Below are 11,855 nucleotides of genomic sequence, written 5' to 3' on the forward strand. Positions count from 1 at the left end.
TTTCCGACAGATTTTAGAATGAGATATCAGAATGAGATTCTCTTGAAGAATTTTACCAATTCCTGATCCATGATCCATCCACTTGATCTGATGACCTCCATTTTTTTTCCTCACTCCCTCTTGAATTTAACCCTTAAGTTACACGTTTTCAGCTCCTCACTTACAATAGGTGTGTTCGCCACTGCATTTAAGCAAGACCAGTAAAAGTGTTGCCCCCAAAAAAACCTATACTGAAACTAGCTCGGGTTTGGAACTACAATCTGGTTTCAGTCATGCTCTTTCAACAGAAAAGTCTTGGTTACACATACGTTAACCAGGCCTACGAATTTCTTTGATGCACTGATGAATAATTTATATTTAAGTTTCATCTGGTCTCAATTGCTTGGCTGGGTCTATTTGCCCTGTACATCATCAAGGAGATTAAACCGTACCTGTTCAGTATGCAGCACAATTCCTGTTACAGGCACGACTAACATCAGTTATTGACTAGCACTACTATTTACTCACTTCTGTCCCTTGGTAGATACATGTGCAGTATTAATCCAGATTGCACAAGTGCATCTTACGGCCAACCAATCGAAAACAAACGTATGCAGTTTAAGTGTGTCCACTGGGTCCAGTTTTGTGTCGGCGGCAAGAATTTGACATTTTGTTTCGGTGATAGTAACTGCATCCACCTCCATATACCTTAACTTCCACGTTCACGTTAACTCTCTGCCATACCTTTACTTTCCAACACTGAGCGGTATCTGGTACTGTTTAAACCCAAAGTCATCAGTGACACTTTCCTCCTCTGTTGCCCACTGGCAGTGAGACCAAATACCAAATCGAATTTCATCTGCTGAGCCCCTTTCTGTTCTTCAGAAAACAATAAATGCTCTTTCAACTATACCTCAAAACTAGAAATATTCGATGAACTAAAAAAATGAATAAGTTCGTACATTCTTTTATGCATCCTTAGCAATGTGCTTGCACATTGCCTTTTGCACCTGCATTCTTTCAAACTCAACCACTGCCTTCTGACTATTGTGCTGTTATCCTCATGTTACACACTTGTTCTGTTCTTGTTCAGATGTACATTGTTTTGTATAAAAGTATCTGTCAAATGAACTGTCGACATTATAAATGCAGTGAGGAGAATATATAACCACAAGGCATTTCAAAAAGTTCAGGCATGAGAGCATTGAGTGTACAATTACCATTAACTTACAAGGAGAGGCGGCTGTTAATGCTGTCACTGCTAACTGGGGTCATATTTTGCCGAACAATATAATAGACTCACCCAAGGCACAGTCACTGCTGTGATTCTGCTTGGGCTCGGCCTTGAAAAAAATACAATCAATCAATGAATAAATAGATAAATAAACAGGTATACCTATCATACCTATTTCTTGTTTTGACCGGTTGATTTGTCTGGATGAAAAAGTGAAACAAAATGGCAATAACAACATTGACTATATAGAATTATCCAATTTTAAGGTCTAAATATATCCCTGACTGTTGGGGTAAAAGCGTGAGACAGCTCTTTGATCAGTTCAGACAAGTCTTATGAATTTAGATTTAGGGAGAGGTATTGCTGCAATTCGGAGCAAAACTTTAGTTTCAATACCTTTTTGGAGTTTTCTTCTTTTCATGTATGACTGGAAATATAAGAGCTCTCTGTTTTTGTTGTCATTCATAACAATATGACATGATTGGACGTTGTGAGCGTGATTTAAGGTTATAGTGTTCTGGTGAATTGCATTCCTAATTGTCTGATTAGCCCTACATGGCTGCTCATTTACATTTGTTTATCAATGTGTGGTAAATTTAGTTTCAGTGCTGACTGACAATTTTCCCATTCATTTGTTGTGATTATACACTACATTTACTTAATATAAAAATGTTTGCTTGAGCTGCAGTAAACAGCGTAATCATTTAGGAAAATAGGACAACTCTTGGTCCAGGTCTTTGAGGTAACATATCTTAATTTGTTGGTTTGTTATTTTTTTCTCTTGCAGACCACAAACAATACTCACCCTTGAAAATGATTCGACTACATGCATACGTTTGTCCTTGTTCCACTGCCTAAATTAAATCAGTCAGTAACAACCAGGTTTGCTAATTTGAAATCATATTCATATTTACCAGCAGCATCAATTTGTTTTCCATTGACTCTATTCCTTTTCTAAGACCTTATTGTAATTATTGTTTGTGCATTTGTTGAACTAATAATAATGTTGTTGAGAAATTGTGACATGTATCCTAAAATGAGGCAGAGGATAGGCACAAAATATTATCATGCTATTAGTTTCCCATGAGGTAAATGTAAATGATAAAATAAAACAATAATAACATAGATAAAAATCAGAGGAAGAAAAAAACATTCACGTCTTAAGGGTTAATTTTTTCTCCATTAAGGAGTGACCAGAAATATGTCCAAGTACAAACCAGTATGTACCCAATCTGTAGTCTATAATGGAATAAAAGGGAAGAATTATCTTAAACCTATTAATATCATTATAGCTGGCTTTGTCTCATTCTCTTTCTTTAATTAAAAAGACCCAAGAAAAGCAGTGTTTCAAATGAACTACTATGTGAACTTAAATCAACATGTGCAAGGTATGGACTTGTGCACCAAGTAAAAATATTATCCATTACATCCCAATGAATGATCTCATCATTCTGCTCAAATTTCAGTTATTTAGTCACTCTAATTGTTGAAAAAAATGCTATGGTCACCCGCCCCCCCTCAACCCCCCAAAAAAAGAAAGCAGGACTTATAATTGACCCAGCAGACAGGAAACAATTAAAAAGAAGTCAAACACATGAGGGGCTTTGAGATCAAATTTGAAAAAAAGCAAGGTTGTGTTGGGCTCTGGCTTGCACAACTGTCAAAAAAGTTGACTGTTAAAAGACCACACTACATAAACAAATCATTTTAAGGACACCGTCATGATGTAAACATGAAAGAATCATAGCAACCCTCAGACTATGTTCTTTAATCAAACCGTTTGAGAAATATACTCTCTGCTACATAACAGCCTTTTGCTCTTTCTGAGGTTTGATGTATGAGACACATGCTGCTTGAAACAAGAGCTTGGGAGCAAAATATATATGTGGAGAATCTCTATTCAAATGTTTTGTATGGAAACTCGGGCAAGTGAAAACAGATGTGCTTCACTCGTGACCTATAAAAAATGATATATGGTCACAAGTAATATGGTTCAGCAGAGGCCAACAGTTCCAATTTGCTTCACTTTACCATGTTGTAGTCTGTGTTGTGTAAATGTAGACATATTTTTTCAAACAGAAAAAGTGGCATTTTCACTGTATATGTAGTGAATGCTTAGTCTGCTAGACATTGGCTGGGTTAAAAGAAAGATCACTTCATTCACAGAAGTAAATGCCATCTCAAAGATTTTATGTGAGGTATTAATTTATGATAAGAAGGTTAAAATGCATCTTTTTGATATACTAATTTCAGAAAACAAAGAAAGCATTCAAGTTCTTTTCTCCACTTGCAGGTTTTTCAAAGTACTCCAAGATAATAAACGATGAGTAAAGTAAATGAATGAATTCAATAAGGATATACACTTGTTTCTCTTATTTCTCTTACAGATGGTTTTAATTAATCATCATTTTGATATTTTGAAATTGAAACACACACACACACACACACACACACACACACACACACACACACACACACACACACACACACACACACACACACACACACTGCTCCTTTGCCTGAGGAAAGTCGAGAAATCTGAAAAATCCTTGATGATTGGAAGTAGTGTGTTGGTATAAAAAAAAGGTTGCACATCTCCTCTTACCTGCAGAGAAAGTAATGGACATCAACTTCATAAATGAACTGTGCAGAGGATAATCTGTCTGCCTAAATACCCTCTAGTATGAGCAGAAATGTCTTCAATTGTTCCCTCTAACGATGTGAACACTATACTGCGAAGACAGAGAAAAATATGTGACCCCACCAGTCCCTTTAGAGGTCAATAATCTTTTAGAATAATTGCCTGAAATTTAATTGAAGCAAAATCTTACTTAAGCATTCATCATTGTGGACAGACATTCGTCTCTTCAATTTTGCATTCCGATTAATTTGACTAAATTAAAGTAACTGCTTTGTGCTAGTATAAAGAAACACAATTATAAGTTTTAAATACATATAGCTTATTTCCATAAAACATTACTGCTCTTAATACGGACTGGGGTCAGCAAAGCATAAAAATTATAAAGACTATTCCTGGAAATGCTCAAACGTATTACCAAGTCAACAACAATCTTTTATTTTTTTTGCAGGGGGGTGTAAAAACTCCTTTACAGAACTAAACAAAGTGTTCTCAAGATATGATTGGTTTTGAAGAAGCACGTTTTTCAGTCATATGCTTCAGGAAACGCAGCTTGAACAAATGTGCAGTCATATATAGCGCTTTCTTTAATAGGGCAGTGATTAATTAAGTGTTTATTAAGCTAAAGTAGTAGTCCAATATAAATCTTACTGAGACAATCAAATATTTTTCAGCATGGTTTTAGGGCGCCCAAGAACTGATGAATACAATGGGGGAAAAGTCAAGAAGCACAGGGCAACCCTAATTTCTAAGGACAATGAACTGAATTGTTCTGTCCCCATTTCTCAAGAGATACTCTGTAATCATGGCTAATTATTGTTGCAGGGTAGAGTGGAATAAGAACAATAGTCATTGTTCCAGACTTAAAGGATGCAAAATAAAGAAATAGTTCGACGATTTCTCAGGTTTCGTGAATAACTGAAACTTAAAACTGAACTGAATTGAATGATCCCAATAATCTATAGTATTCTATTCATTGTGCAAGACTTTTATATTCAGGAAGAAAAAGAAGCCATGGATTTTCTCAAGTATTTTAGTTTTCTCTATTTATTGCATTCTACACTGTAAAAAATAGTCAGATAAAAAGTGGCAATACTTGCATCAATCACTGAATTGACTGGATGCTATTAGAAGTTACAGAGTTACAAAAAGTATGTATACCAATAATATTTTTCCAGAGATGCAGTGTTTCATGACCGTTAATGAGGAAATGACTAAAGTCTTACTTTTGCATCCAACAATAATGCTGATTTATGCGTTTGTTGATATTCTATGATTCCTGCATTTAATGCATAACACAATAAAGAGCTTTTCAATTATACAAAGTCATTTTCTGCCAAACAGATCCAGGGGAAAGGCTATGATTTACGGGTATATGTTGAACCACTTGTGCTTCCAGGAAAGTTCATGATACATTTAAGAATGATTTGATAACTGATTGAACCTCTTGCTTTCGCAATACATATCTTTTCATCTATGTCAACCTGCTAACTGAATACAGATGCAAAAATACAAGAGGATAATAGCAATAATCAATTTACATTACCTAGGATTTGCAGAACATAATCAAATCACCCAAACACTCCACATGGTACACATACACAAACGATACTGTTCATGCATAGATGGTGTGTATGTTTAGTTATGCATCTCTTAATATGCTTGTTGAAATATTCTTGTCGTGGCAACTGGACTTCGATATCTTCATTCAATGACATTTCACCCCTAATTCAAGAGGCTCCTTCAGTTGGATGAGGCGTGAAACGTCTTCAGTCTTTAAATATGCAACTTTGTATAATGCATGAGTATAGATTTATCTGATTCCCAGAATTTTTCTTTAAAATCTTCTTAATTGGTCAATTTTGTTTTTTAAAATGTGTACATTGCAGGGAAAGAAATATGCCATGGAGTACTTGGTGATTTTATGCTCTCCTTTCAAAATTGAACATGATTTTCTTTTGAAAAACAAAAACAAAGTAGCAGCTCATTAGACACTTGTTCCTAACTACTTGTAAATGCGCCCTTGTGTACAACCACAACCTAACTATTTCTTGGCACATTGTTGCCACACCTGCCTCTTAAAGGGCATGAGCAGTGACCTTCAGATTGGTTTATCTTTGTTTTACCCCAAACACACATGTGAATTAATGAATGGAGTCTCGTCAATGGCTTTAAACAATACAGCTCTCACCGGGGTCATATATTACGCCGTCTAAATAAGAGAAGATGGTTTCGGCATTGCTTTAAAACACACTCCCTGAACGACTTTCGATGCTTCTCTTGAGATAATCAAAGCAGACATCAAATGTATTTACATGTGTGAACAGTGTAATTGACAGGTTTAAGTCAGGTTTGCCTTTATATGTTCATTCCTGAAGAGCGCAGCTGCCTGAACTATACTGCTCGTAAGGTCAGCGTTGCTAAATACTGGTGAGACATACATTTCCAGTCACCATGACTCTTTTGATCGGCATCCTTTAGACATAAAGAGCTGCAGTCTGTGAAATTGCGGCGGCATCCATTCTTGGTTATCCGTCTATGTTTTCCAAGGGTACATCGGGTGATGCAGCTGAAAGTGGATAATGTTTCAATCATACTATGACAGACAGTTGGCATTTAACCCTTAGAAAAGGGTGAGACAAAGTTATGTCTAGCTATGTTTTTTTATTCTATTATTTTTTGTTTACAAAGCTGATAATAAATTGTCCTTAAATGTCTGATGATCTTCTGTAATCTTCTGAAAACCAAAATCAAATGACCATTACACAAATACCACTGTGATTGAGCATTGTCCATATTTGGCAATTATCTCAATATTAGCTGATTTAAATTTGTCTACATTAGGGTTGAACTAAGTGGAAATTAGATATGATGTCATGGCTAACATGAATACGCCTTTAGAAGAAGCAGAATAAGTATGGCTGGCATAATAAATGAAATATATGTTCCACTGGCAGAAGAAATTGGAAAAAATGAAAATCAGCAATGCATCCCATCCATATTTCAGATGATAGGATAGGCTTGCCATGTTTAACCTTATGCTGGGATGTTTGATTAACTGTGCTAATCATATTCCATCTGCACTGGGCTCCTGTCTCTGTCTTTGATTAAATTCTGACTACTCTTGCATTGTTCATTATGTGTACTTGTCAAATAATTGACTGCTCGAAGGCAAAAAATGCATGCCTTTATATCTTGATGAGGAAGTGCTTTAATATCATGTCATTCACTTTGCATGGCTTGTCTACAAGATGAGTGGGCAAATCAGGGAGAACATTTCTACAATATAACCTCAGGGAGAAAGGTTATTTTGAAGTTGACCATTTGATTTTTCCATAAGATTCTTTGCACCAAAGTTGATGCATTGCACATTGACTTGCAGCTATACTTTCAGACATTGTTCAATGTACCCAAATGTAAAGGTATGCAAAAAAAGCATAATGATAAATGTGTGGTTAAAGGTGCTCATACAATTATGAGTAACATATAACTTATAATAGGACTAATTGTGTGATGTATAAAAAAGGAAATTCCTTCATTCCTTCCTTCCTGCCACCCTTAATACTAGAAATCTTTCTTCTGCTTACATGATACAATATTAACTTGTTTGTCCCAATTGAAAGTTCATCTGGGACCATTCCCAGTTTATCATCAGGGGCTGTAACAACCATAGAAGTCGCATTTTTTTTTTTCTTTTATCATTCTTTTTTCCTCTCCCATTACCAATAATTATATGGATTATTCACCTCAGAGGAAAATATGTGATGAATTGGATGTAAATTGTTTAATTGAAGAAAAGAGACGTTCACTGATGCTTCTAAGAGCTTATTATATCTCTTTTCAAGCAGAAGTGACAATATTTTGTATGTGTGGGAGTGATGTGAGCCAGAGTGGACTGACAGAACACATATAAAGCTGTAAATGAAAAGATGTGCTAAAACAATATGAGCTGGTAAAAACACATTTAAATGAAACATTATAGTATGGTGTCCATGACTTACACATTTTCAGGAATATCTACTCTATTACTTCTCATCGCGACTCTCCTTTTTAATTACCTCGCAGCATAAGCAAATCAAATCCAAAAGCCTTCACTAAGAGCTAAGACCTGCTGCGATAATGATACCTGACAGAAATGACAGCTCCATGCTGTGTTATTCCTGGGGTTAAAGAGTCTGTAACTCAGTCTCGTCAGTGTCATCTTTGCTCTTCGCTCTTAATGCCGTCTTGTTTGTGTAGTCCTTAATAAATAAGTACACAACTTTGTATGCCTACACAGCGGGGCTGAGAGACAGTTTTTTTTCTCCCTCAAGGATATATTAACGTAACAGTACTTGAATGAATAAGAGAAAGTAAGAAAGGGTTGCGGCCTTGTAAAGTTCTATCTTTTCACTCTCTCGTAGCCCCTTAAACCACATGATTGAATTATTCATTGAAAAAAAGCTTGCTCATCATTTTCTATCTAGTCTTCTTTGTGTAAAAATTATATATTATTCACTTACCCAGTTAACGAATAGTAAAGGTAATCATTCACGCAGAGATCCACCAAACGTCTCAATTTTCCCCAAAACTGTTAAGATTTGTTGAGAACAACCATTTCTCATCAGCAAATTAACCAATATTAGGGTTACATATTATCATCACTGCTGTCTTCATCCAATGTCCAAAACATTGAGCTTTAAATTAGCTGAATTTGAAACATCTCATCTCATAGCAATATCAGATCTTCTCTTTACCAGGCAGCAAGTTAGTCTACATCGCTTCTATTAGCTTTACATAAATCGTAGCCGGGGGAATCAGTCAGGAGACACGTTCAAAATCCAGTACATTTTCATAATGGTGTATTTTCACTGGCGTAAAAAAGGGCCCCAATTTTCCTCCTTGTTATTTGTCTGTGTTCAAGAATGATATCATTCCGTTTCAGACACATTTGCCAATTGTTTTTGTCTGATTCATGTAAGATGTCTAATTTTGTGCATGCCCATTTATATGCTAATCAAGTATTCTTTTGGATTTGATTTGCTAGAATCAATTATAAGACAAATGAATGATCATGTTGATACTGATCTGAGCTCAGATATTGTTTTAGGAAAATGAGGCAAGGTAAATATCTTCACATCTCCTATTGGGATCTCTTAAAATATAAGTATCAAACATTGAACCTATAGGTTTGTTAGATTTGTTGGAAATGTGCCTCTTATAAGCAGATCAAAAATTGGGGTTAATTAACCAAGCTTCATTTAGTGGTATGTGTATTTTTTTCTTCCTTTTTTGGGGGGCTTTTCCCAATATGAATACACCCATAGGCCACTGGCTTGTCACAGCAAACCATGTGGTATTCAGCAACTTTCCCACAATTGCTCCAAGGTGGCAAAGAGTCCACTGCATTCTTGTGTGTCTTACCGTTTTGACCCATTGAATGCCTTGGAGACAATGGTCATGTGGTCAATGAGGAGGGGGCAGGCAGTGGAAGCAGCTCAGACATGGGCAAAGAGTGACCACTTTGGGAGGGACTTTCGAAGCCATAGTTGTTCTACTTGAAACTGTTAAGAAACCTCTGTGCCGCCCATCACAGGTGATGACATGACATGTAGCCAGGGTCTTCTATGATGGATAAGAACCTGGAAGTCTTATATCTTGACTTTGTCTCTGCAGGTTTGCTGAGTAATTTATGGATTTTGTGTCCAACTTTGAGAGACAGAAGCACCGGCAGCTATTATAAGGATGTTAAAATACATATAATATAAAGTAATGCTGTTTTTCATTTACACATTTTCGTACAAAGTACATCATCCCAAATCTGTTACATCCAGAAAGTAAAATAAGGTTAAGAAGAATGTTTTTGTTTGTTTGTTTGTCCTCTCATTTATTTTGCCCTCACCTCCCTCTGACCGTGACAATGATGCATCCTTGCCTCTGAATTGGTAGTCCCATGCCTCATCTTTTCATAGTTAGAGGGAACCAGGAGAGCAAAGCTAGAGACCCCTCCACGGTTTAGGGGTCTCATGATTACAACACCCTTCCTCTCCTCACAAAGCAGTCCCCTGCTGCTGCTGCCTTGGTACTGCAATGCCAGCTCCATTGGACTAGATTGGATTAGAGAGACACCTAACTGTGAGATGGAGCCCAAGCTCACCACCAGTCCTGTTTCTCATGTAAATGCCACAACAGTTCTTAGTGTCCAATATAATAGAATGGATACAACACAATAAAAGGTTCCTTTGTCTGCAACATTACAAACTTGACATCACTTAATGAGGATTTTTTTTTCCCTTCTCATAACTCCTGGGAAACTCCATAGGAGTGAGTCCCTGACTTATGTCATAGGGTATTACTCTGTTAAGGGGTTTCTTGAAGCACCGAAGCTCGGATTTGTTCTTGGTTTCCTTTTTCCTTCCCGTCTGGAGTCTGCTGTGTTTGCTTTGGAGCTGTCAGTTGACATTTTAGGATTGCAGCATTTATACTGGCAACAATGACAACTTCACTCCTAAGTGCTAAAAACCATGCTGGCATGAAAAAGCGTAAACTTTTTTTCTTTTTTTTTGCTCTAATCTTCATTAGCAATGTTATGCAGACTTATTATCCTAAAATGAGTGTGGGGAGAGCAAGGGGCTCAAATTTAGGCCATAAAATCAAAAGAATTAGCACCTTGTCACTTCAGAAGCCAGGAGTTAAGAAACCTGGTGTTAAACTGAGAGAGGAGATCAGCCGCCCACTTAAATATTTTAGGGGTTAGTTAAATGAAGATACCAAGAGTACCAATTTGAGAAAGATTATGACTGCACATCTTCACATGACCTTTTGTCATTCTAAACCTTTCTCAAATTTTCTTAATAAAGTCCACCTGGATCCCATCACCAGAACTCAGCAAAGCAGTTTGTCTAAGCAAAATGTAATTAACATTTGTGGTTTCACATATAATTATCACAACACAGTCTATGCCCTGTGCACCCAATACTTTGCTGAAAAAAGGAAACCAATGTTTATGTTTATCTTTCCAAATTAACTGGAACCGACAAAAAAATGAAGTTGGTTCTCGATGGGCTCCATCGCGGCTCCACTTTAACATATGTCCACACATGCCTGTAACAAAGCCATTGTAAATCCTCACAAACGTGTAGTTTATTTAAAACGAGAAGTAATACGATAAGAAAGGATGAGGTGGGAGTCAGTTGCTTGGCCCCTTTTCAGTTAAGAGCAGTGATGTGGACTGGTTAAGCTGGTGTAAGACCATCTCAAATTTGGCCTGCGGTGTCAAATAAATATATGCCGTGCCCCATTCTCCCTTAACACACACATTCACACAGCCGTTCTAAAGAGAAACCCCCCTCTCCCCCAGCTGTCTCTCTCCTCTGGGAGACTGTGAAGGCCAACTGTGCAGCCACTGAAATGAGCTGTTAATCCCTGTACAGGCTCCCAAGCATATTACAGTGCACAAAGCCACCGGTCCATCCGCCACCGTGTGAGTGTGTGCTATCAGTCAATATTCATGCATGTCTGCATTTCAGCAAGCATCTATCCATTTGAGTGTCAACTGCACAAAGCAGCGGGGTGTATATCTGAGAAGGTAAAAACAATTGTTGTTTCTGACTTTAGTAGCAGCTAGATAGCCACTCGGAGACTTTTTTTCTTTTCGTTTTAACAGACTTAATTGCACAAAAAAAAAAAAAAAAAAAAATCAACTTCTCACCAACAAGTGCTTCTAACCTCCTCTCTTTTCTTTTGAATGGAGCCAAGTCATCACGGGTGCTTATAAAAGTGAAATGAATGAGAATGTAATGGGATGGATTAGGTGTCATGGCCTCGGGGTCTCTGGGGAGTCAAGACACATAAACTCATCACCTGCTGCTGATGGAGGATTGCTCACGCCAACCGCCATTTCTGTCTATCCACCCTTTCCGCCTCCTACCGTCGGTGCCATCAACACATAAGAATGTACTAAGGTTTGTGGAAGGAGCAATTTTCTCCTCAACTGATGTTCAAAAATAACCATCAATAACACAT

The sequence above is a fragment of the Fistularia commersonii genome, chromosome 16 (genome assembly GCF_037954325.1).
Source record: "Fistularia commersonii isolate RoL2024-O1a breed Wild chromosome 16, RoL_Fcom_v1.0, whole genome shotgun sequence".
NCBI lineage: Eukaryota > Metazoa > Chordata > Actinopteri > Syngnathiformes > Fistulariidae > Fistularia > Fistularia commersonii.